Below are 25,854 nucleotides of genomic sequence, written 5' to 3'. Positions count from 1 at the left end.
AAAAAATCTCCTGCCATTGCACCCAAGTGCCTGGATATTTCTAGTTTTTGTATGCATACAAAAAATCTGTACATACAAGAGTTTGGATGTGAAACTGTAGGAACTCCATTTGGAAACTTAGCTGAATATTAACCTAAAATGTTAATGTATATTTTCAGATTTTTTAATATAAATATTTATTCTGTGTATTTAAGGACATCAAGAATTGTTTGCATGATTTTATATCAGTTTAGCCTTTTCAAAAACAGAATCCAAACAAAAGAAATTACTGAGCATGCTAACTGTAAATATAAAAAGACAAAAACACAGCCAGGCAAAGAATTCCCAACTACAGGACACATTTTTTTTCAGCAATCTGACCCTCTTTTTCTAAATCGTTCTTTAGCAAAATGAAGTTCATTTTTCTTTTGCTTTGCAGAGATTTTTTTTTTTTTTTCCTTATGAAATACAAGATGTTAAATTACAGTCTTCTGATTCAGCAGGTCTCTTTTGAACTCTGGGAGCAATATTCCCATCCAAAGACTTCTTTAAGATAGATGTAATTTCTGAGATGGAAGGCTTCCTTAGCTACAGTGCTAATATTTAGCACAGAATTCATCTGGTAGCTTCACTGTTTTAGCTTGGGTTTCCAAATAAGCAATAAAACCCTAAGAAGCTTGGGGACCACCAGAGCCAGCACTGTAAAGAATTCATGAAGCAGGGCCTGCAAAGGCTGATACCTTGATATTAGTTCCAGTGCCTGGAGCTTTCTATCTGCATCTGCCGAAGCCTCTTTTGTTATCCCTGACATCGATCCATCCTCGAGAGCATGGCTGTAGGCTAGTAGTTTGAGGCAGAGGTTAAAACCAGAGTTGGAAATCGCTATGGCCCTCTCCAAGAAAGCTGTGTGTGTGCCTTCCACCCTTTTGACTCAGCAGAGACACCCACCACTGTCTTGTTTGGACAGCAGAGCTGCTCTTCCCCCTTCAGCTCACAGCCAGCAAAAGAAGGTGGCAAAGACACGGGAAGGTGACATTAAAGACAGGTAAAAACAAGGCTTCACAGAGGTCTGCTAATAAAAGATTAAGAGCACTCTGATATAGAGATGGGTTCTGCCAATATATTCAGCACAAAATGATAAAATCTATTTCTTTCTCTATTTCCTACCTCAATTTATTTATTTATTTATTTGTTTACGGAACTTGCCAGGACCCCTTACTGTGCTTCATTTCCATTACTGTTTCCAGTCTAGTTGCTTTAGTAGCAAGAAGATTCTATTTATTTATTTATTTATTTTGAAATATAGTCTAGGGTATTTTTATTCCTTCATGCTTGATAGTAATTTTCTGCAATCTCCTCTGGCCTCTGTGGCCATTTACAATGATTAGCAGTTTGCAAAAGGTAATGAGATTCTATCTTTTCCTTCTCTCTCCTTCTCTCTGTTCCCCTTCTCTGCTCCTTTTTCTGGCACAGTCTTTCAGTTATTCAAAATAAACAGACAACTGCATAATTAAGAACTGTAATGCCAACAAGAAAATATAATTGAGCCTTCTAAATACTAGAGGAAAGAGAGAGAGAGCTTGATAAGTATTGCTACATTTTCTTTCAAGTCATGGGGTTGGGATTTTTTTCTCCCGCACATAATTTCTGTTTAGGAACAAGAGCTTTTTGTGTCTGCAAGAAAGAGAAGATGAGTGATTTTAGATTTGCATTTTCCCTTCGCTAAAGCCTGGCATTTTATTGAAAATAAAAAAGGTTTCCATTCTACAAATGAAAGCATCTGTTTAAATAACAAAACCACTTGAGAAAGAAATCATAGAAAAATAATTATTACTATTTTCCAAAGCAGACATATCCAGAGATCTCTAGAAAATGGCTAGCACTCATTTAAAGGTGTCTCTTTCATTTTTCTGAAACCTCCATTTAAACTGTGGATTAAAAAAAAAACAAAAAAAACAAAACAAAAAAAAAAAAAAAACACATTAAACAATTTGTCCCTATTTCACATGAAATAATGAAATATACTGACTCTTTTAAAAAAAATCTGCAGCAACCTGTTAAACATATCTATTTTCATAAGGCCTATTTATCAAGGTTTGTTGGTCATATATAAAATTATGGTCATTTTCAACATTTTCTTTTACACTAATATTCAGTGTCAATGGCCAAGGCTGGCCTCACCCATGTTGGGTGGATGTCACTGAAAGAGACTGCAGTCCAAACCGACCAAGGCAACTAGGAGGGGAAATAGCTCCACAAAGCAGCCCAGTCTCCTGCTTCAAGGTTCTGAATGCCACAGCACAGTCAAGATCTGCCCACACCTCATGGGTCCTAGGCCAGCGATCTGCCCACTGGACCAAACCAGTGGCTAGGAGGAGGCTTGGATCTGGGGGTGGCGGTCAGGACTTATACAGTTACACCAGGTGTGTACCTACACAGCAATCACTGATCATGAAGTTGAATACCCACCCTGGTGTCTGTTTAACAGCCCAGTGCCTTCTTTTCAGTTTGCTGGACCTGTGAGCTTTAGAGAGATCATGCGATCAGGTTGTCCTGCCAATGTCATGCTTTCCACCTCTCCTGCCTGGCTGCTGAGAAGACAAGATTCTTGGCTGTAGGCACTTGCTTCTAGGAGGAGCATCATGTCTCACAGACAAAACAACATCTCATATCCTGGGCAAAGGCTTCCTAAGCCAGTCAGATAGCAAGGTATCCCAGTGCACATCAGGGCTGTGCCCTCCTGAGGATGATACCATGGGGTTACCTGCTGCAATGTCTACACTGAAGAGACCTTCAGGGGCTGCAAAGAAAAATTTGAAGGGTTTGGTGTAACAGCAGTCCTGTCAGCCATTATAAAATGATGAAAAACAGAGTGACAATTTCACTTAAGGTATTCTGTGCTGGCAATTTACTGTATTCTTGGACATGATGAACCTTGGGAATATCTCCAATATACCTGCAGGCCACATTTAGGTGTCTTTATTTTCCTCTAGTTACTGGATAAAAAAAACAAAACCAAAAACAAACAAACTTAAAAAAACCTTACATTATTTTTTAGGTGTTATGAATTAGGAACGATTCTTTCTGGAGGACAGAATATAAGAAAAAATAAATAAAATAAAAATTTTGAGTTTGACTTTTCTCCTGAATTTGACATGAAGAAAAGAACTAGGAGCCTTAGCCTTGGAGAGAAATTTTGAGTAGGTGCTCTCAGACATCTCCTCAGCCTTGGCAATATCTAAAAGCAATTGATTTCTCTGCTTTGACCACAGAGTTCCTTCAGCAGCTGAGCAGAGACTCACAAATGCCACTTCAAAGCCCAGGATGTCTTGATGCATTTGGATTTCTCATTAATTCACTAGGACTTTTCAATCCTACTGCCCATCATGATGAATATACTTCTGCTCTCCACCTTTGTGAAATAATTTCATAAGTACAGCATTCATGCAGAGATCTGGAAACTGTTTTGAGGCTCCCCTTAGCCTGAGGAAACAATGTCATTTCTCCCACATCCCAAGAGGCAGACAAGGCTGAGCTAAGATCAGACTGTTTCCATTTCTCATTGAAGCTTCATCTTAATGGGGAAGTGAGAGACCAAGGCTAAGTAAGGCACAGACTGACTTTGTAGACTAGCTATCAATACAGACTCCATTTTAAGGATTTCTGGTCCCAATTGAGGAATTTACTTATGCATTTTGTATCATAGAATCACTGAAAACAAACAAACAACTGAGGAGTTCATAGCAAGGGTCAGAGTCTAACTCAGTATACTTCCCCTTGGGTACAAAGATCCAAGAAAAATTAGCCTTTTGTTTTGTTTTGTTTGATAATTTTTCATAGGATGACAACCAGCACTTTTTCCTCAATAACCTAATATTTCCTCAAAAATCATTTTCAGTAAGCTGTAGTGGTGACTTCATATTGTCTCCAGTACTACAGTCTTTTGCAGTCTTTCCATTTTTCTTGTTGAGAGAATAGTATTTGAAAAGACCCAATGATCCTTTTGGAAAAGAATACATAAGTGCTTTGATGAAGTTCTGTACAGCAGGTGCTGGTTTGGCTTCAGTGCATACCAGGCAATACAAACAAAATGGTCAGCATGGTCCAAGATTCCCTGAAGCTTCTCCCTTTGGCCAGGTGGCAGAAGATGGGAGCTACAGCTCCAGAAGCAAGGGACCAGAGCAGAACCACAAGCCCTTATGTGCTGTTGTCCGTACTACAAATCTGGTAGCATGGACACCGTCAAGACCAGTCACCCAGACCCATGCTTCGTGGTTGCTCAAGGGTTCAGGATCAGTCCCAACAGGTGCCCCCTAGTCAGCAAGCCTATTTTAATAAACAATGTTTAGCTCCCTGGGATTAAGTCATGCTCTGCTCTGGCCTCTGGGCCAGGGAACAATCCCTGATCTAGTTTCACAAAATCACAGAATTACAGAATGGTTGAGATAGGGCAGGACCTCTGGAGGCCATCTGGCTCAACTCCCCTGCTCAAGCAGGGACCTAGAACAGTTTGCCCAGGACCATGTCCAGATGGCTTTTGAAGATCTCCACAACCTCTCTGGGCAGTTTACTGGCTAGCAGAAATACAGACTCAAAGAAGGTTGTCCTAAGAATACGTAGTCAGCCTCATCATGCTTTATTAATAATTATCATTATTATTACCTTTCATTTATCATTCATTACCTTTCATTTACATCCTTAATGGGATATTTATTTATTTATTTATTTTTGCTATAACAAAGTGCATGGAATTTGACCTAATATGAATATTTACATGGGAGTTCCCACACACAAGCTGCTTTTGTTTCACAGAGCACACACTCAGTGCAGCTTCACCATTGTTTATTTCTCTCTAAGTTCAATCTTGTCCTTTACATTTTCCAGTTGTCATATTGAAACATTTTGGCACAGTTCTCATGCCTATAACAGGCTGGCCTGGCTCATGTAACTTCACCACACTTACACGCCTGTATACACTTTAGCGTTACAAAAACAGAAACTTAACGCACTGTAAATAAACCCTATTGTTTTCACCAATGTGCAAGCGTATTATCATTAGCCTTAACTTCACAGAGGGGGAACATGTTCTAACTTATACAGCATGATTTTTCCATTCTCCTGCTGATTTCTCTCAATATTTGATTTTAAACAATTGGAGCTGAATATAGGCCAAGCTTGGATACTTCAGCTGCTTACATAGAAATAATCTTGTCGGTCCCAACTGTGAGCCCAGTCAGTCAAACTGCACAAGAACAGGAAAACGAAAGTGGTCATGCCATTTTCCATGAGAGCCCCAGGTGGAAAGGAGTCCAATTTTATCTGGCTATGCTGCTGCTCATGGTGCATGATCTTTTATGCAGGAAACCTGCTTGGCTCTGCCTGGGTCTGGGTGGAGAGGTACACTATGGCCCAGCTGGCACCAAAAGATGGATTCAAGGACTGTGTTCATAGAAAGGGGCCATTTGGGTGGCCTGATCCTTTCTCCTTCCTTTAGTTTAACTGCTTAACTGCTACAGTCTTGTGGTGTTGGTTTTTGTAGTTGTTGGTTTTTTTTATTGCATTGTATTTTTTTTTGTTGTTTGTTTTATGGTATCATACAAAGGTATACAAAGCTTTAGCTTTGTACCACACTATACTTCATTAATTATGGACCTTTCTTTCTGAAGAATCTTCTTCCCATTCTGATATTTTGGAGTACCAGTATCTTCTTCCCATTCTGGTCTTTTTTTAGCTGTTGCTTCTTCTCTTTTCCTGTACGAAGGTAATAGGTTAGATTTCCTTAGGTATACCATGGGGAAATAGGTGTCTAAATGTTCAACTCTTCCTGCATTTTTTTACTGGATGAATATAGAATGGGACTAAAAAATGCTATTCTCGGTCTCACTAGAATGAGTTAGAGAATGAGCTTTAACTTTATGGTATTCCCTGCTTTGTTTTCTAAGGCTCAAACTGGCTCTCATAGATCCAAATACATACAGGAACATCATAGTCATTTGGCTCCTTTTTTGAGCCCTGCTCAGAGGCAATGCTTTCAGAGATAATACTTTGTTTCAAAATTGATAATTCATTAACAGTTCTAGCGGTGATTGTAAACATATACTTTCTGAAATGAATCCATATAGTGATAATCTAAAATTTTCATAATGCCTAGTTTTGTGTTACCACCAAGACGTTAAAAAGGGTTGTTTTTGCAAAGTGATAAGTGCTCCAATATCTTTCTACATGAATATCAGGAAAAGCAGAATAAATAATACTGTAATTTAAATAATTTCCAGTTAAAAAATTAGCACATTGAAAATATGAAGTGGTTATGTGTTTGTTTTTTTTTTTTTTGGATGGGGAAGGAGAAGGGCAGGAAGATAGAGGGTGGGTTAAGTCTTTCCTGCCAAACAGGTCTGCCTTTAGACTCTGGCTCATGGATTTTCATTAAAACAAATAAACAATGAAATGGTAAAGAAAGCATTACACAGCTTAAAGCCTATTCTAGTATCAGATGAATAATAAATAATACATCAGTGTTGGCTGAGCAATGGTGAAATACATTTCTACAAACCAGCAGATAATGAGGTCACACAAGAAGCCTTGTGTATCCAAAGGGATTTCTGAAGAAACACAGTGCAGTATAATTGAGAATTTGTTATTGCTAATCCTAAGGTTTTGATTTTCCATCCAACAACTTTCTTCTTCCTCTGATTTGCCCCAGCATACCATGTATTGCAGTAAATATATATAAGTCAACTTTATACAGTCAAAAGCAGAGAAATACAGAAAACAGAGTGCCTAGAGACAGGTGCTAGAGCCAGCTAAAACAATTGCACAGTTGCTCTGCTAGGAGTGGTGAGAAAATCTAGTAACAATGATTCATTTTTTTTATTTTTTTTTAAGGCTATTATTTTTTTAAAGCTAAACCCCAGCCAACATATTTTAAACCTTACGGATGCCAAGTGACAAAATGTCTTCAGTCTTTTAGCACACACTCTTAATAATCATAACAACATTTTTGTATTATTATAGGCAGTATTGGCAGTGTGTTCAATTGTGCATTGAATAAACAGCCCACATTAGCAGTTTGCCTTAAAATTCATGGGATGGTAGCAGCCAGCTTAATTAAGCACATCTCTCTGGGAAATCAGTAATAATAGTAATGAATAAACCTGCTGCTGACCTGCCGCAGAGAGAAGCCGTTAACATTTCTGAGTTTGAAACTACAGAACACCTACAGCTGCCTGGATCACAATTATTCTGTAACACTGCCTTTGGGAAAGGCAACCAATACCACTCAAATTCATCTTAGCTTGACATTTGTCCCTTTCTTCCTTACCTGCCACTATACATAAAGATTGCTTTTCTTTATCTGAAGAAGGAAGCCTTGGCCAAGTTATACCTCTGAGGATCTTCAACTGTTGTGTGACTTTCAACACAGCATTTCAGCCAGGTGAGGTGCTACTGTCTGGCTGGGGGGAAGAGGGAAGCAAATACTTTCCCCAAGAGAACTGACTCCAATTTTACAAAAATCATTTTTCAATTTAAAAAATAAAAAAAAAAAAAAAAAAAAAAGGAAAAGAATAAAGAAAAAGAAAAAAAAAAAAAGAAAAAAAGAAAGAAAAAGAAAGACACAAAAAAAAAAGGGGGGGTTGGGGAAGAAAAAGAAAGACAAAAAAAGAAGCAGCTTTTTATTCAAAAAATCCCAATCAGCTCTAACACTGACAGACTGTAACTTCTGAGAGAGAGAGAAAAAAAAAAAAAAAAAAGGACTGTAAAAAGACTGACTACCCCAATATACAATGACATAAGGCCTGGAAAACTTGGTTTGCAAAGACAAAATTGAAAAAGCTGAGGACAAACATTTGACAAAGCTGGAAAGACAAATAGCTATTTAGACATCTTTGAATTGCATAAACATCAAGCACAGAGTGAATTTCTGTAGTCAGATACATGCTGTCATAGAATGGACTAAGGAAAAATCATGGGGTGTCTTCACAAGAGAAAAAGTCAAAGAGGTTCAGTAGATTTTTATTGGTGGTTTGTATTTTACTAACAGTAGTAGACCAATGGAAAAGGTTGAAAAGTGCACTATCTTAGTGTTTGTGACTTAGAGGAAGGGATACAGAAAAACTAAAGAAATGGAAATACTAAACAGTATAGTTGATATCATACAGAAAATATAGGTAACACTATAAAATATCCTATATCCACATTGACAAGGAAATGTGTAGAACAACCTCAAAGGACATTTTCATATTCTTCATTTCTATAATTGCCCAGAAACCATTGTATAAAGAAACTCAATTCAGGGCATAGGACAGCATATACAGAGAGAAGTAAAAAGAGTTGTTGGCAGTCAGTCAGTTTTCATTGGAGATACTTAAAACCATAGCATCCGTCAAAGAAAACCCTAGGAAAAGACATAGGCAATAGCTAAAACTGGCAATAGTAAACAAGAAACAGAGCTTCATGGCATGACCGATCTCTTTCAAAAGTTTGAACTGTTCAAAAATGCTCAGTCAGAAATAAAATGTGCAGCAAAAAGAAGAGACATGGAGGAAGACCTTTCTTTTCCCTGCTTTTTCTCTGTATTAGTTAGTAGGAGTGTTGCATTTCACTTAATCCAAGCAAAGCAAGAATCAAGAGACAAAAAAAAAAAAAGTATCTTGTACCCAAAGTCTATGGCTGTTTATGGAAGACATCATCAATAATAGCTTACATTTCCAGGGGGAAATTTACCTCATTTTCCAAATGGGGTGAAACAAACAAACAATTCGGCAAACAAAAACAACAGCAATAACAAAGATGATTAGAAAGTATTAAGGAAAAAATTAAGAATCTTGACCATTAGAAGTAATGTTTCAGGGTACGAGCTCTGTGTTCTACTTTCTTGCATTAAAATATTTTATTTCTTCATCACAGGGTCAGAAGTTTAGCAAGGCTGACTGTGCAAAGTTTGCCTGAAAACCTGAATGGAAAATTTCTAGGAACCATAAATAATAATGAATAAAGCACTATGTGCTTTTGCCCCATGTAGCCAGTGGCCAAATTGACCATCTTAAAACAAAGTCATTGGCAAAATAAACTTCTTTGAAATGTATGTGAAGCCATAAAGGATCCAAAAAGGTCACAGTCTCAATATCAGGAATGAGAAGTTAGAATATCTCCAGTCCAGACAGAACATTTCTGAGATTTTCTTCAAGATGTTTGGTGCCAATAGCCCAGTAGGCAAGCAAGGAATTCAGCAAGAGGTAAGGGAGCAGATGGATTTAAAGATGTTGAGGTTGAGCTGAGTCTTCTGCAGGGCTGCTGAGCTACATTGCATGCTTCACTGCTGACCCAATACAGCAGCAAAACTGACCTGTAACTGTGCCATGGAGCTAAAACAGAAAAATAAATATTGCACTTATCATGTTAGCTTTGCTTCAGTCTCCGAGTGTTATTGTTATAGGGACAGACCACAATACTCACACAATTTATACATAATCTGGCTGCCCAAAGTTAAGAAAAAAACAGAGTTGAATTTCATTTTTGTCAGTGTTTAGAGAGCTTCAAAAGTTTAAAAAGCGAAATAAAACTAACTAAATCTTTTTCACCTCCATATCCATCCCAAGGACCTGTGGAAAGTGGGGGAATTCCTGGGGAATTACATTGATGATCTGCTCTGCTCTGTTTCAGGAGCCAAGCCCTCAGGCCAGCAGCACAAATAGTGCCTTGTTCTTAGCAGCAGTGGCTGAATCCTCCTGCCATGTGGTGACATTGGTTGAGGGGAAAAGAAAGGGGAGGGGGAAGGGGAGAAGCCTTGCAGTTTCCATCAGTCAGACAGACAGAAAATTGAGGAAGGAGCAGAAGTTGTTTAGGACTGTCTAGCAAGTGACAACTGTTTGATTGGCAGAAAGCCACGATGAGCATGCTGTGCCTTTAAAATAGGTGTCTATCTGCAGCCTGGAATATATTCAAATCAGGTTGCATAAAAAGCTGTTCCAGCTACTTACAAGATACTTAAAGTAATTAAAAGCAGAGAGCTGCCTTTGTCTCTCAGAACCTGTACGGAATTTTAAAGAGAGGGAAAGAAAAAAGCAGAACAAAACTAAATAAAAATAATCAATTCCCAAGGTCAGTTCTAAGGTATTATCATCATTTTCTGCATATAAAATTTACGTTTATATACACAGGGTGGTACAAAGTCACTTCTCTGCTATGCCTGATAAGATACACTGCAGGAGGTGAGGATCCTTCCAAATATAGGAGTACTTAGTCTTAGTAATTTGGATTGTAAAATACACACAGGGACAGATTAACCGAGCTGTCACCAGGCAGGGTCAGGAGTGGGCAGGCAAACTATTATGCTCCAGCCTCCTGCTCATCTTGCCTTTTGCCTCAGATTCAGTTGCATTGGCCAAAAATGTTATACACCCAGAGATCCAATTTCTGAATGCTCCTAGGGCATTTTAGCAGTGCGGTACCCAAATACACAGGCGTGAGGAGCTGGCAGTAACTGGATGCTGCAGGTCATGCACCATTACACTGCAGTGTGCACTGGGAACCTCTGGGCATACCTAATATTTGGAGGCTGCCTCAGTCTGCCCCAAGGGCTGGGGCAAGTAGTGATCTAGCCACCCCCCACTCCTCTCCCAAATGTGCCTCTGCACTCCTGTGACTGCGACAACCACTTCACCACATAACAAAACAGTCCTGTTCTAATTGGAACATTCTTTTTTTTATCAGTTGAAATAAAGCACAAATCAAACTCCGTCCTTTTAGATTTAGTGGTGATAAGACAAGGAGTAATGGCTTTAAACTATAAGAAGGTAGATTTAGGTCAGCTATAAGGAAAAAAATTCTTTACTCTGAGTGGTAAGGCACTGGTACAGGTTGCCCAGAGAAGCTGTGGATGCCCCATCCTCAAATTGTTCAAGGCCAGGCTGACAGGGGCTTTGAGCAACCTGGTCTACTGGGAGGTATCAGTGGGACAGGGGGTTCCAACCCCATGGGATGGGGGTTGGAACTAATCTTCAAGGACCCTTCCAACTCAAATCATTCTGTGATTCCATGGGAAGGGGAAGGGTACTGATTTATCATTTTGCGATTAATAAATAGCATCTATTAATAAATAGCAGAGAATTAACCAAATATCCAGGTATCAATTTTTGCAACATTATTTACAATTCCTCTTAGCAAAATAGTCTTGACAGGAAAATGGACTTAATCAAAATGGAAACTTTGTAATGAAGCTGAAAGGGTTCTCTTACTGTCAACCTGGTGTTTCCATAGATTGTCCAGGAAGAAGGCTTTCAATGCATGCATTTCCTAATCAGCCTTCCAGAGTATTAAATAAAATAGATCTACTTCCATTATTTATTCCAGGGAGTATTTTATTCTCTAACACTTCAAAAGATTTTATTCCATAGAATAAAGCTATTTTATTTTGGTGGATTAAAATATATCAGTTTACCCCATTGACCACTTTTGGGAGAAAATTTGGAATGATTTATTCAGTATTTTTCACCTACTGCATGATATAATTTTGAAATTTTCATATTGTATTGAAGTGTTTGAAAACATGTACACTATTCCTAAATTTGCTTGTAACATATTCAAACATGATCAAATCAATCTAAAATGTCAAGGCAATTTTTATTCTGCATACTCTTTTAAGATGTTGGAAATTTCATAATGGAAATTTTTTAATGAAACTACAAAATACCCTTTCAAATGCATAGCATTTTATTAATATCCCACTAGATTGTTCATTGTATATCCACAAATAGTGTCATTTATTCATATATTTATTTTTAAAATAGTTATAACTTGTCACCAACCAGTAAAATTACTTTAATTCAATGATAATGGCTACTCATTTTATTAACTATGTTTTTGAGAGTATGGCTAAGCCACTTATAAGAAAAAAAAAAAAAAAAAAAAAAAAAGGCCAACTTTTATAATATAGTATACAATCTATGTTTGCAGTGGTCTGTGATGCTTATCAGTATAACTCATGTCCTGTTTTTGCATTTTAAATTACTTGTAAGACCTTTAATTTACTCTACAATACTGACAGCATGGTTTTAAATATGTCATTGACTCCTTATATCTTTAAAACAAAACCTTTAAGATTGGTTACAATGAAGGGAATAGAAAACAAACGCTTAGTGTGTCACAAGCTATATGGGAAGGAATCAGAGATTAGAAAATGCCAGACAAGCTAAACAATATATTATATAATCTGACAGACTCGGGTGGTCATTATTAATGAAAAAGAGCATCCTATTGTCTATGTTCATTAAGCCTATGCGGTCGCCTCATGAGGATTGTACTATGAGGTATACATATCATGAGGTTATACAAATCTCATTTTACTCACACAATGAGAAGCACTGCATATATCACTGCAAGGATAGTAAGCAATAATTCAAAGCCCCTGGAGAAATTAAAAAAATCACCCCAGAAAATGATCAGCTAAACTCTCAGAAAAGAAATGTTCCCAAGTATAAAAACACAGAATAGAAGCATGAAAAAGAGCAAAGGGAGCATGAATTTACAATACCCCAAACTCTGAGGAGGGGCCAGTACAGTTTAGTTCTCCAGATACAGGACATCACGTCATGATCTTGATGAAGATCAGTCTGCTGCAATATGCTTAGTGTGAAACATTTATCTAACAGAAATATATCAAGTAACGTATTGGAAAAAAATGTGACAAAAGCAGGAAAAAAAAAATGCAAGTAATTTTATCCACCAATCCAAACTTCTCTCTTCTCTCTATCATGATGACCCATAAGCCTCCTTTCTCCAGACTTGTCTCCTCCTTTACAGGCAAAAATCTGGACCTGTCTCTCTGACATCTCCTCATGGGTGTTTAGCTGTCAGCTGAAGTTCACGGTGGTTAAAACAGAGCTGTGATGCCTCCTTCCCCAGTTGGTTTCTCAATCTCTGTAGACAACACCATTATTCTGCTTGTCACTCAGGCTGGTAGCATGGGTATCACCTTCAGAGAGCAGTCCAAGCTGATAGTTTCAGTCATTTTAAGCCAGCTGAAGCAGGAACTGCCACCAAAAAATGCAACTCAATTTTCCTGGGTGAGGTTGGAACTGGATCAGCACCCCAACCCTGCGGCAGCACTGTTCTATGAAAACTAATGGAAGTGGGAGGCACATGCAGTGGGGTGTCACTTTTGATTACAGCCTGTTCAGCCTTGAAACAATCATGCAGTCTATGCACCAGTGCTTACATCTGGATTTTTTTCTACACTTAGTAAGGTAAGGATCCTCCCATGCAGGTGCAGAGGTGAAACTCCACACATCTAGCTCCCTCACTGTCCTTGAAAAATGTGATCTTGCACAGCTGAGATCTGTCCAGAATGCTAGTCTCTGAAGTTGCTTTGGCCATAGCTATTCATGCTATACACTCTTCATTACCTCCCTTCCTTTGTCACATGCAACATTGACCACTTACTTTCACTTTGAGAAAATCCTGATTTTACAACTGTCCTGCCAATCATGTTGGCCACTGTTCAAACCTCCACTCTTTACAAACTTATTTTTTAGTGTCATAATTAAAGCACAAAGCTTCAGCTGCTTTTAACCGGAGTATAGTCCCTGGCCTCTGGACTGATCTCATCACCTGCCTTACAATTCATATGCAAGATCTCCTGCACAGAAGTAGGGGACAAGCTCTTCATCTTGTATTGACTTTTTTTTGCAGCTGGCATGTCTTCATTCAGGATCCCCAAGATTTATAAGAATTATAAGAGCAACATGGTTGATGGGAAAAGTGTCAACAGTTTAAAAAATAAACTCAGTGGGTAGAATGTGAGTAGTGAATAGAGCATATTTTATGGGTTGATTGGTCATTAGCTGTTCTGCCACAAGCATAGGAAATATATTTCTACTCTGTTATTATAGGAAATCCACTCTCAAATGATCTCATTCCTGTTACAGCAAATATACATGATAAAATGTCCAAGAATGATCACAAAGAGAGGAAAAGATCTTGAGATAGATACAAGAAAATATTAAGTAAAATAAATAAACTTCAAGCAGAATGATTTGTTATGAAAAAATATGCATTAACAATACAATGGATCAGCCCACAGAATAATCTCTGGAGGGCATAGATGGAAATATCATAATTCAATATATTTGCATATAGACAGTACAAAGCACACCAGAATGTATGGTACAGCAAGAATAAATCTGCATTAGCATGGTAATGAGTCATGTGCTTTAATTATAGGTGGTCCGGTGATGCAATGTTCAAATCTAGACACACATACATACACACAAAAAAAAACAACAAAAACAAACAAACAAAAAAACACACACACACACACAAAAACCAACAATTTTCTGATTCAACATTCAGCCTAGAGTTAACGGCACTTTCTTTTTCTGATTTTTATGATTTTCATTTCTCTGGAGTATGTTGATGTGGCAAGAGTATTTGAAGTACCATGGAACAAACATGGTAGACGGGAGATTAAAAAAATAAAATAAAAATAAATACTTTCAAAGCCTAGTTCCTGCTAGAACTTCTCACAAAGATCCCATGCAACACACAGGACCAGCAGAACTTTGTATTCAGTTAATTCACACAATGGTGCTGCAAATTGTTAACTTTGCCCTCCCTGCACTATCTCAGTGACTCTGAGCTACACTCCAGAGCACAAAAGAGTTATCCCAGCTGAAGAACACCTCACCTTGCACATGCATGGCTCCTAGTAACATAAACTCTTTAATTTAGCCTCTGTCACAAGAGCCTCTGCTTACCCTCAATAACCAAGGGGAAGGAAGAGTACCAGAGAAAGTCTACACCTTGGTAATACAGCCTTCTCCAGGACATCAGCCTCGTGTGAGTTATAGGTAACATGGCACAAATGAGATCTCAGAGGTTACTACAACAAATCCAGGGACCAACATTGTTCCCAGCTGGCCCTGGAATGAGAGAGGCATAAAAGCAGTTAAAGCTAATTTTTTCTTCCCCACAGTGACATACAGCTGAGCACAACTTCTGACAGTTAGGAAAATAAACCTTATAGTTCCAGTTTGCATATATTCATCCAAATTTCAGGGCTTAGTACAGAGAACTTGTAGTTATTTGTTTATATGACTTAGTTTAAAGTGATTATTAAAGGTAATTATACACAGCAAACTGTATGAAATCAGTTAAAACTAGACAAGCTGAAAATTATCCTGATTGTTTTCCCCTTGCAGTGGTTAACTGAGACATGTTTCTCTTGCAGGATCAAGAAGAAGACAGCATCACCTTGCAGACAGTGAAGGAACAGTTGATACTTAAAAATTAGCAAATTCACTACACAGTCCTGACTGACCACTAGGTCTTCCAAATTACATTGGAACACTTCATACAAACTTCATACAAACATTGGAGAAAAATTAAAAGTAAGAATTAAATTGGGCAAGGTTAATTCAAACAGCAAGCAAAGGGATGTGCTCCTGCCTGGTGTTATAAACAAGCAGCTGATAATGTTCACTTTTTCTTTGTCCATAAGCTTTCAAGCCTCAGACTTTTAGAATGGAAATGACTAGTTCACATTACAGAAAGAGGAATGTAGGTGTCATCCATTTAGCACATTCTTGATTTCTATGCAGTGTAGGAAAGAAATACTGCAGGCACTACTCTTGGTATCAGATGATGCAATCTCCCAACACGGGTGTGTGGGGAAAGCCAGTGTTGTCTCAGAGACTGCAGGTAGAGTCAGTGCTGGCAGGAAACAGGTGATGATGCAGCTGTGAGCAGCTTGATGGTACTCATCATTACCTGTCACTTAAAATAAATTTTGCTAAACAGTTCCTGGACCTGACATTTTGCTCTTTAGCACACAACCCTGAACTCAGCAAATTAGTGAAATAAACCAAGATTTTCTGTTGCATTGGTGCATTTGGCACTGCTGGCAGCTGTTTGATGTGGCAGCCCTAGAAGGCAACACCCACTGCCTGCTGCAGACAGGGGCAGACCCAGGGACAGTCCTGCTGTGGTGCCAGCCCCAGCCAACACTAGCCAACTACTCATTTCTTCTTGGCTATTTAAACAGCTGTCCTCCCATGATTTTAATTTGCTGCCATGTTCAGAACTGACAGAGAATGAGACATCACGGGTTGTTCATAGTGTCCCCTGACATTATTCATTCCCCCCTCAGATTTTTTCCCTTCATATTCTTTCAAGTACGTAAGCTAAAACGTTGTTTCTGAGCATGTAAAAGCTCTAGAAAGCACAGGGGTGAAAAGTTCTGTCTGGAATTATTAAAATATCAATTTATAAAGTCACCGAAGATCCTGAGCAGGAAGAGACCCGTATGGATTGTTGAGTCCAACTCATTTCTCCACATGGGACAACACCAAAATCAAACCATGTGTCTGAGAGCATTGTCCAAATGCCTCTTGACCTCCAACAGGCTCAGTGCCATGACCACTGCCCTGGAGAGCCAGTCCCAGTGCCTGACCACCTTCTGGGTGCAGAACCTTTCGCTAACACCCAGCCTGACCCTTCCCTGTGCCAGTCCCATGCCATTCCCTCAGGTCCTATCACCAGTCACCAGAGAGCAGAGCTCAGTACCTACCTCTCTACTCCTGCAGTGAGGGAGCTGCAGACCACCATGAGGCCTCCCCTCAGCCTGCTCTGGGCTGAATAAACCAAGACACCTCAGCCACTCTTCTTACCTCTTGCCCTCTAGACCCTTCACCATCTCCATAGCCCAAATTAACCAGGTGGTTAATACTCACTCCATCCTCCTGTGTTGGGCCTGATTGCATATTGACTAGAGTGATGACCTGAAGTTAACTCCTGCCCACCCTTGCTGGATCATCACTTCCAATTCCACTGTGTCAGGCTGGCACACATGCATGAGTGAGCTGCTTCCAGACCAGCTCAGCTCTGGAGGGAGAACAGCAAATGGAGTCAGAATGGGTAAATTCCCTATGAAGCCCAGTGGAACTAGCTTGATCAGTGTTTTGCTCTTGTCAGCCTATCTACCCTAGCAAACAGAGAACTCTCTCTTTATGTAGGCAGACATGTAGTCACTAGCCATCAAAACCAATGTAAATATTGGAATAGAAAGCACAGTATACAACTGGCAAATATTGATCTCATCTGCAGCAATATTAAATCACTGATTGATGAGTAATGCAACATACACCACTACCTTCAGACTACAGACATGGCATTTTTTGCCTCCTAGAACCATCAGGGAGCACCAAAGATTACTTTTAACCAACACAGGGAAATAATTCAATTAAAATAATAAATTAATGTGGCATTATAATATAAATAAATATATTTATATACATACAAATAATAAATTAAAAGTGGCATACTTTTATCAAAAAATCAACTGATTCTGTGTCCTACTGGTAGAGTTCCTTGTTGTTGTTTTGTTTTGTTTTGTTTTGTTTCTTATGCTGTCCTAGCTTATTTTTTTAAAGTGGTTTTGCCATAAAAACAGAAATCATCCTAAAAATTGGACTAAAAGTCTTCTAATCTCAAATCCTTTCAAGCATAAATGCTCTATTTCATGTTAGTTTAGATTAATTATTGTATATACATTATGTGCACAAAATTGCTTCAGAAAAGGAAGGAGAGGAAGTCTGTACTAGATTATGCCAGATTAATTTCAGTGCAACTCCCTCAATTTCAGTAAGAATAATTTACACTATTATTACTAGGAGCAAAATATGTCACAATGTCTGGCAGCTAATGGAAACCCAGTAGCTCTGGCAGATGCAGTGCCCAGACTTCAGCTTCCTTTGTATAATCTTGTATTTTTTTCCCTAGTGATTAAAGCAAGTATAGAGAGAATCCATCAATTTTCACCTCTCTCTGATTACTCTTAGGGATTATTACTTTGAATGAAGTCCTTCCAAAGTCTCTTCTCAAAGAAATACTGTAAGTGGTAATTTATTCTCAAGATTTTTTTCTTTCTTAAAATTAGATGGTGAGTGTATAATGCAGTCCAGTCATCCAGAAGTTAACAATACCATTGTGCTTTAAACCTCTTCTTGAAAGAGGTCACTTTTTTTGCTCTTATTTTCTCTATGAAAATCATTATTTGTATTAGCAAAAGCTGATGGATTGTTTGGAATAGGAAAGCGAGTTATCCAATGCAAGATGAACATAAAAACCTGGTTAGTTTAATGCTACAGAAAATGTTACGGTAAGAGAAACATACAAAAGGAATGAATTCCAATAAAAATGGATTTATAAATTATTGATCAAGCCTTCCGTCAGCAGTTTATTATCTGTTTTGGACTGTAAGCTGATATACTACCCAAGCACTAAGAACAGATCATTGAAGAAACAGGAGTAGGTTAGAAAGAAATCAGAACCTCCAAATGAGAGAGGAAAGCTTCTGCATGGTCAGGAGATCTTGTCAGACAAAATCATTTGGAGGAAAAAATCTCACAGTACACATTATTTAGCAATCTAACACACATCTCACAAGAATGCAATCTAGCTAAAGAGATCATATGGCTTTTCTATCCATCTTCCCCTGAGAAGTTATGTTAAATAGCAGTAAAACAAATAAATAAACAGCAATTAGGAAAAAAAAATAAAAGCACAGGTCATGACAATCAATAGAGAGAACAGGGTCGACAGAGGAGAGGAAACATTTAAAACCAATCTGAGAAATCAGTGTGCTGGGAATCATGGACACAGTTTATATTTTCTTTAGTCACAGCTTACATTTTGTTACTGTTCATCCCAGCACACTGAAAGTGTTCAGCTTTGGGGCTTCAAAATATTAGAAAATATGACTCTCAGAGAACTAGAAAAGAGGAAAACTGGGGTCTTGTGAACTTAAAAAATAATAATAATCATAAAATAAAATGCCTAGGGTACATTGTTGTATTCATTAGATGTATTTACTTGGCTGATTTCTAGAAAGATGCAGGGAAGAGGGAGGGCAGTTACACCAAGCCTGGAACTGACCACAGTTAATGAGTTGTGACCAAGACAGACAAGAGCAGTTTCACAGCAAACAGATTTCCATTGTTCATTAGAAGTTAGAAAATGCTTCTGCTTAGAAAAATACCAGCTGTATCCAAGAAACTGTCAGCTGCTGTTATCAATATTGCCTCTGAAAACTTGACCCATTGCCCAGAAGTCCACTGAGTGACCTTGCTTTCAATAGCTTGTGGTGGTAAAGCAATATCTATAAATAATGCATTAAAAATGTCCTTCCATGTTGGCAGGTTCACATTTGTCAGGTATTTCCACACTATTCCAGGCCACTTCTTATGGGGCTCTCTTAATATGCTATGCATTTTTTCTACAATTTCTCTAATATGAATGTATCCCTTACTTAAATATATATTTTAATAATGACATGTCTTTTTGTCAAATTCAATCTGAAAAACAACAGTTGGTGAGTGCAATGGAAAAAAAAAACAAAAAAAAAAAACAAAAAAAAAACAGGGATATCAGAAAACACATTGGCAACTTTCCTTTTTTTTAATGCTGTTTATTATGAAGGAGCAACTTGCATGCTAATGGCATTTTTCATGTAATCTGATGATTCAAGTGCTTTACAAAGCAGTTAGCTACATACGTAAGAATATGGAATACTATTATAGGCAATTAGGCATAAGCAGGGATGTGACTCACCCACTAAACTCAATAACCATCCCTTTATCATTATATCATTAAAAATAGACATAGGAGATACTAAAAGTGGGCAACCTCTGCCTCTGTGCAGGATTACTAGCCCCCTAATGCATCTTTGCAATGCACTCAGTCTCCCAGCAATGAACACACCACAGACCTCAGCACTGTTACCTCTTTATTTAACAATTTCCAGTATTAAATAATTTTCCCAACATATAACATAAATCAAAATCCTGAACTTATTGAAGTCTGCTTTCTTGAAATTGATTTTCTTTAACCATGAATTGTATCCTATCCTAATCGTTGTCTTTCTCCTTCACGTGCTCTGCAAGACTTCCTTGTCAAAATCAAACTTGGTAGCTCTCCCCATTAATTCCTTTGTTCTCCATCCTTACAAAAAGTTTATCCCAACATGGGCCAATAACATTTTAGACAACTCCTATTGTCCAGGTGCAGCCCATCCCTGAGTGGTAGTTAAAAATCTTTATTGACAGTTGGATGTTGATAGTTTTGCTAGGTTAAATCCTTATCCATCTGATCCTACCAGTGTGATAGAAATTTCCTTACTTTATTACAGATATACAGGAGACATCTGCCATGAAAATATCCATGGTCTTTCCTCCTTTTTCCATGACCTAAAGACTATCAAATTTGTCCTTACTTGTTGGACTATTTTGTTGTAGACATCTTTTATTCACACCTCATTTCGCTGTTTTTAGCCAGTCAGTTCTTCATGAATGAATGTTGCCCTTCTGTTTTAATGCTTGATTTTGATTGTTTGTATTTAAGTGTGATTGTATGCTGGAACTTTGGGGTCTTCCTGTTTGTTTTTTGTTTTTTTGTTTTTTTTTTTTGGTTTGTTTGTTTGTTTTGTTTTGTATTGTATTATTTTGTTTTGTTTTGTTTTTTGGTTGGTTGGTTGGGTTTGGGTTTTGTTGTTGTTGTTGTTGTTTGTTTTGGTGGTGTTGTTTTTTTCCTTCAAACTGCCTATGGCTGAGCTTGTAACACCACGTTCATCTCTGAGTCTAATCTTTGCAAAGTTAGCAGGCATTGGGCCAAAGCTCTTCCGCTCCTGCCCTGAGAAATGAACACCATTCCTGCACTTAAAACCAACTGACAGCCCCAGGCAGGGACTAGGGCAGAGCATTTTCCTTTAGCAGCTCAGTCTCACAAAGGACAGAACATCACAAGGCAAGCTGCATCCACCTGGATACTTAATACAGGTATACTTGAATTCAGAGAAGCATTTATATTTTCTGAAATTGCCTTTTATTCCACTCCTAAGGAATGCAAGAGAATAAAATACTTGGCATATACTTAGAGCAGAATCCTTCATGGGGCTGGAGAACACAGAGAAAGAGGAAAGTAGGCCATGTTAAAGAAAATGAAGCTCCAACAAGTTCCTAAAGCTGAGCAACCTTATTCTAGGGAATCTTGGGTTTTAGTTTTCAAGTTAGTACCATCTGTGCATTCTGAGTGAGTACATTTGGATCAGAGTAGCTCTAACAGGCAGCCCTGTAGGGATCAGCATTGCTGTGGTGCCCTCCTGCAGCTGAGGTATGCCCCAGAGGAGTCTTCAGAAGAAGAAGACTCAAGTCAGGCATTCTCTGAGTCTTCCTGCTCTTAATGGTTTTCTCATACCTTTGCTTCCAATTTTGTAATCAGGAATCTACTTCTTTGATGCACTTGACACACTTGTAGTTATATTTTTTAACCCTATTTCAGTTTTTGAGGAAGATTTCAAGTAACACTGAAAACATAAGGCACAGAAACAAATAAACAAAATCTTAATAACTCACTGTTACAGAAAAATCCCTTTTATGCCTGGGAACCAAGGCAAATTTGGAGTACCTTAGCAGCTGGGATGTGTTTCCCACCAACCTGCAAAGAATGGTAAAAGTATCAAGGGCCAAGACATGGAAAGTCATTCCACTGAGACACTAACCAGTGCCTTCTCACAAAGGACAAGTGACAGAGACACAGTCCAGGACTATAGGAATCCCCATGTTGTCACAAAGAGAAATTTTAACAGAGCAACAACTAATATTAAAGTTTTTCTAAACCACACATTAGCACAAACATTGAAACATCTCACAAACTTTACCTATTTTGGAATTAATGTTTCAAAAATTAAAATCTACATTTCAGTATCTTGAACTTTTTCACCTCAGCTAAAATGCAATGAGAGAAATCCAGGCACTGTTTTATCTATAGTATCATTGCGGTTTCACTACAAGTTATGCTTACAGTAAAGACTGAACTTTAGCTCTGGCCTCTAAATAAGCACCCATTCAAGTGAGTATCTCGTCACTTGTCATCTTGTCACTTGTCATCTAGTCATCTGAGACCACAAAACACGTTCATCTGAACAGCCTAATAGAGGAATTTGAGTTCAGACTTGTTTGCCAAAATTCCTCACGCATACTCATATAAGCAAGCCATATATACATGTACAATACACTCACATTATGAAAAAGGGATATATGACTCTCTGTGTCTGTACAAAGCCAAATAAAAGTGCGGTTTCCCTACTGTAGCTACCAGATCAAAAGATAGGAGTAGTTTGGGCTTCTTTTTTTTTTTTTTTTTTTTTTTTTTTTCCAAAAGAATATGTCCCAGCCAAATACAAAATCATTTGCTTTGGGCTCTAAGGGATCCCAGGGAAACATGAGTGCCTGAAGCAGCTGCTGGGCATTGCATCTAAGTAGGCAGGTTAGTATGGGCAGTGGCCTGAGAGCAGCAAGGGGGTACCTCAGCTCCTCAGTGCAGCTTCTTCAGCCTTACCCAGATGAGGGACACCTCCGCGTGAGTGTCCCACGGGACCTTTTGTTCTCCAAGAGACCACACTTCAATAAAAAGCTTCCAAAATTCCTCCTTTTGTTGCCATCCATATGACTGCTGCATGCTGCAAACAGTATTCCTCAGGCTATTGCCCCTTGTTTCTCTCATCCTTCAAACAAGCAGGACAGACAATGTGGAGATAAGTTACAGCTAAGAAAATAAAAAAAAATAAAAATGGTTCACTGACCTAGCCCTATATCTCTTCTTCTTGGCTTCAAATAGCTTAAAACACAAGTACCAAATATTATCACTGAAAGTGTCTAATTTCCAATTGTCAGTGCAGATTTTTTTTTTAAATTATATTGCTGTCATCCAAACTCAGTAGACTTACAGACACACGAGTAGTGTGTATGCAACCCCAATGGCTGAAGTTATTTTTCAAAGTCCCTGTCCCAAGTTATATGTTTTTTTTTTATCTACAATGCATTAGAGGGTCAATGGTTCATTAAGATAAATTATTTTTCTTTCCTGATGAGCTCACCCTTCAGCCCTTGCACTGCTCCATGAGGATGAGTCCCATTGCCAAGAAAACCCAAGGACATTTTTCTTGTAAACCTCTGTGTTTCTCACCCTGACTATCTGCTGCAGAAGGTTTAAGGCATCACCGTATGCAACTGGCCACAGTGGGAATGAGGACATGGCTACCAGCTGGCAGAAAATGTGACATTCTCTCACTTTGATGTGATGTATAATTCTGGGCTTAATGAAATGCATGGCACAATATTTATTAGCTACCTGAACCATCCTATGACAGCAGAAATTGGTTGTGGTTGTGGCACACTGTGAACCAGACTGGGAAACTGGATGCATGTGGGAGATGAGGGGGTCTCTCTCTCTCTCTCTCTTTTTTTTTTTTTATTTCTTTTTTTTTTTTTTTCCAAATAAGCATTTTCCAAATAAGCAGTTATCTCACTCTATTACATGTTCCTACCACAAAGTGCCATCACCAGAGCAGACACTGCAGCCGATCCCTGGAGGGCTGGTTCCTAGAGTGTTATGATTTGTGGGGGATGATGATTTGCCATTCCTGGGCTGCAATGCAAAACCTGCTGATGAAGGAATCTGTCACCCCGCTACTACCAGGTCTAATGCTGGAGAGGGGCATTGAGGAGGCCTGCCATCTGAAAGGGTGGCTTTAGCAAAACGTGGGCCAGTCCTAGCTCTCACTCTCCCTTTCTTATGACTCTGAGGGAGTCATTTTGGGGTATTAGCCTTCTGCTTCCTAATTATCAGAAAAACGTAGCCATAAGCATATACACATGTATCTCTGTTTGTAGCCACGCATGCATAAATACATGCATTTATATATACAGTCAATGCACACAGATATGATGAAGCTCTGCAGCATGCAGCTTATCACAGCTCTTCTGTTCGAGACACGCACAGCAGAAGGATTTTTTTTATTATTATTATTATTTTTAACCTCGCTGCTGTAGACAGGAGCAATCTGGGGGAGGGGAAGGATGACCAGAGGCTACTTCATAAAACTGGGCCGTTGCTGCCATCTAGCGAGGTGCCTCTGCCCCGGGACACAGACCCACGCCCGCCAGTATGGGGAAGCCGCTGGCTCACCCCCGGAGCCTCTCACCTGCAGAGCCGCAGCACGAAATGACAAGGATGCTCCCAGTCCTGGTCTGGGTCTGACTGCGGCGTGGGAGAGGAGTTTACCCTTGTGTTTGCCTTTCTTAGGTGCCACGAGGAGCGTAGGAATACTGCTCCAGTCTGAAAGCAGGCAGGCTGTCCCTAAAGCTCAGCTGTCCCACATGGTGTATTGCTTCATCCCCATCATGAGAGCTGTAGTACAGACAGATTACAGTCTGTAGGAAAGCAATTTCTAGGATGGTTTAGAAAGCCTGTAACGTAACCTACCAATGCCTGAACATTATCGCTTCAGAAGAATGTACAATATATATGCATGTTGCTATACATGAAGCTGTTGGTCCAGGTTATACTAGTGATCAAATAATTAACATAATAATTTATGCACTGAGTATGAATCATCACAGCAGAGATCAACACCTGGAAGTACAGTCTGCAGCCTGACAAAGCCTGAAATGTACCTTCTCTCTACCAAACACTTTCATGGGAGAAAGGAAGCATTCCCACCCACAAGGCAACTTGCTTTCCCATCTATAGCCAGTTCCTGAAGATTTAGATCACTCTTTGAGAGGCTCCATGTTGTATCACACAACAAGGAGACTGTCATCTTTTGAAGCTATGTCATTTACTCTATCTCCTCATGGCCCATCTCAATTTCTCCAAGCTACCTACTGGACTCACATTGCACTACAAGGTAAGAAAGGAGGGGTTTGCATGAAGTCTGAATAATATACATGAGGGAAAGGGAGGAAACAAGGAGCAGCATCGTGTGTTAAGTTAGGAAGAGCATTAGATTTAAAGCTATCAGATTAAAGATCCAGAGGAAAGTGAGAGGCATGGACATCTGAAGTGCTTGCTAGGGAATTCTTCTTCACTCCCTCCACTGGCACATCAAAACAGTGCCTCCACAGGAAGAAGTTATCTCCACAGTTATCTTGTGATGCAGAAGTTTGGTGTATTTTGCTACACATGTTGAAAACCTCACAATGATACAATAAAATCTAGTATGCTAAAAAATCCAAGAAGTGATGGAAAAAGAAAGCTCTTAATGTGGTTTCCCATTTATTGTAGACTTAAAATGCCAACTCTTACAGGACTGTCTGTGACCTGGATCAAAATTAAGCAATTTACTAGTCTTTACTTCAGTCCTTGCTTTATGGATTCCCGCAGGCTGACTTGATTGCTCGTAGGTCTGAACTACACAGAAATTATTATTTTAGAGAGGTATGTTTTTTGTTTTGCACTGGGATGATGGGTCTTCTAAGAAAAAAAATCTTTTTCTGTTTCATTTCTTTATTCTCAGGCTCATCAAGGCTCTGGGAATACAAGTGTTCATACACTGCCTTTTTTTTTTTAAATACATGGATTCATTCTTGTGCTCTGATCCTGCAACAGCTTATAAAGATTTAGTTTTATTCCCTTAGCCTAGTACACTTGAACTCAATGGCAAGATTAAACAGATGTGTAGATCTTTGCAGGACTTTGGACTGTATTATGTAAGTTGGCGACTGAAGACACTGTTGCTATGACCTTGTAGAAAAAATATCTGTGAGTACTATGTTTAGCTGACTATCTTCAATCCAAGGAAAGTGTCTGCAAATCATGACATTTTCACAGGCAGTTATCAGCTTTTTCTTAAGGCAATATAACAAAAATGTACAGGCTATTACTCCAGCTTCCCGTAAATCAACCAATCAAGCAACAGTCACTATTCTATCCAACACAGGTAAAAAATCACCACTGCCCCTAAATAACAAACTACAGATGCTAAACAATTGAAGCAAATTATTTGCAAACACTTACAGGCCAAAAATTATATTCTAAGTACAG

The sequence above is a fragment of the Aythya fuligula genome, chromosome 2 (genome assembly GCF_009819795.1).
Source record: "Aythya fuligula isolate bAytFul2 chromosome 2, bAytFul2.pri, whole genome shotgun sequence".
Classification (NCBI taxonomy): Eukaryota; Metazoa; Chordata; class Aves; order Anseriformes; family Anatidae; genus Aythya; species Aythya fuligula.
Note: the sequence above shows the minus strand (reverse complement) of the source record.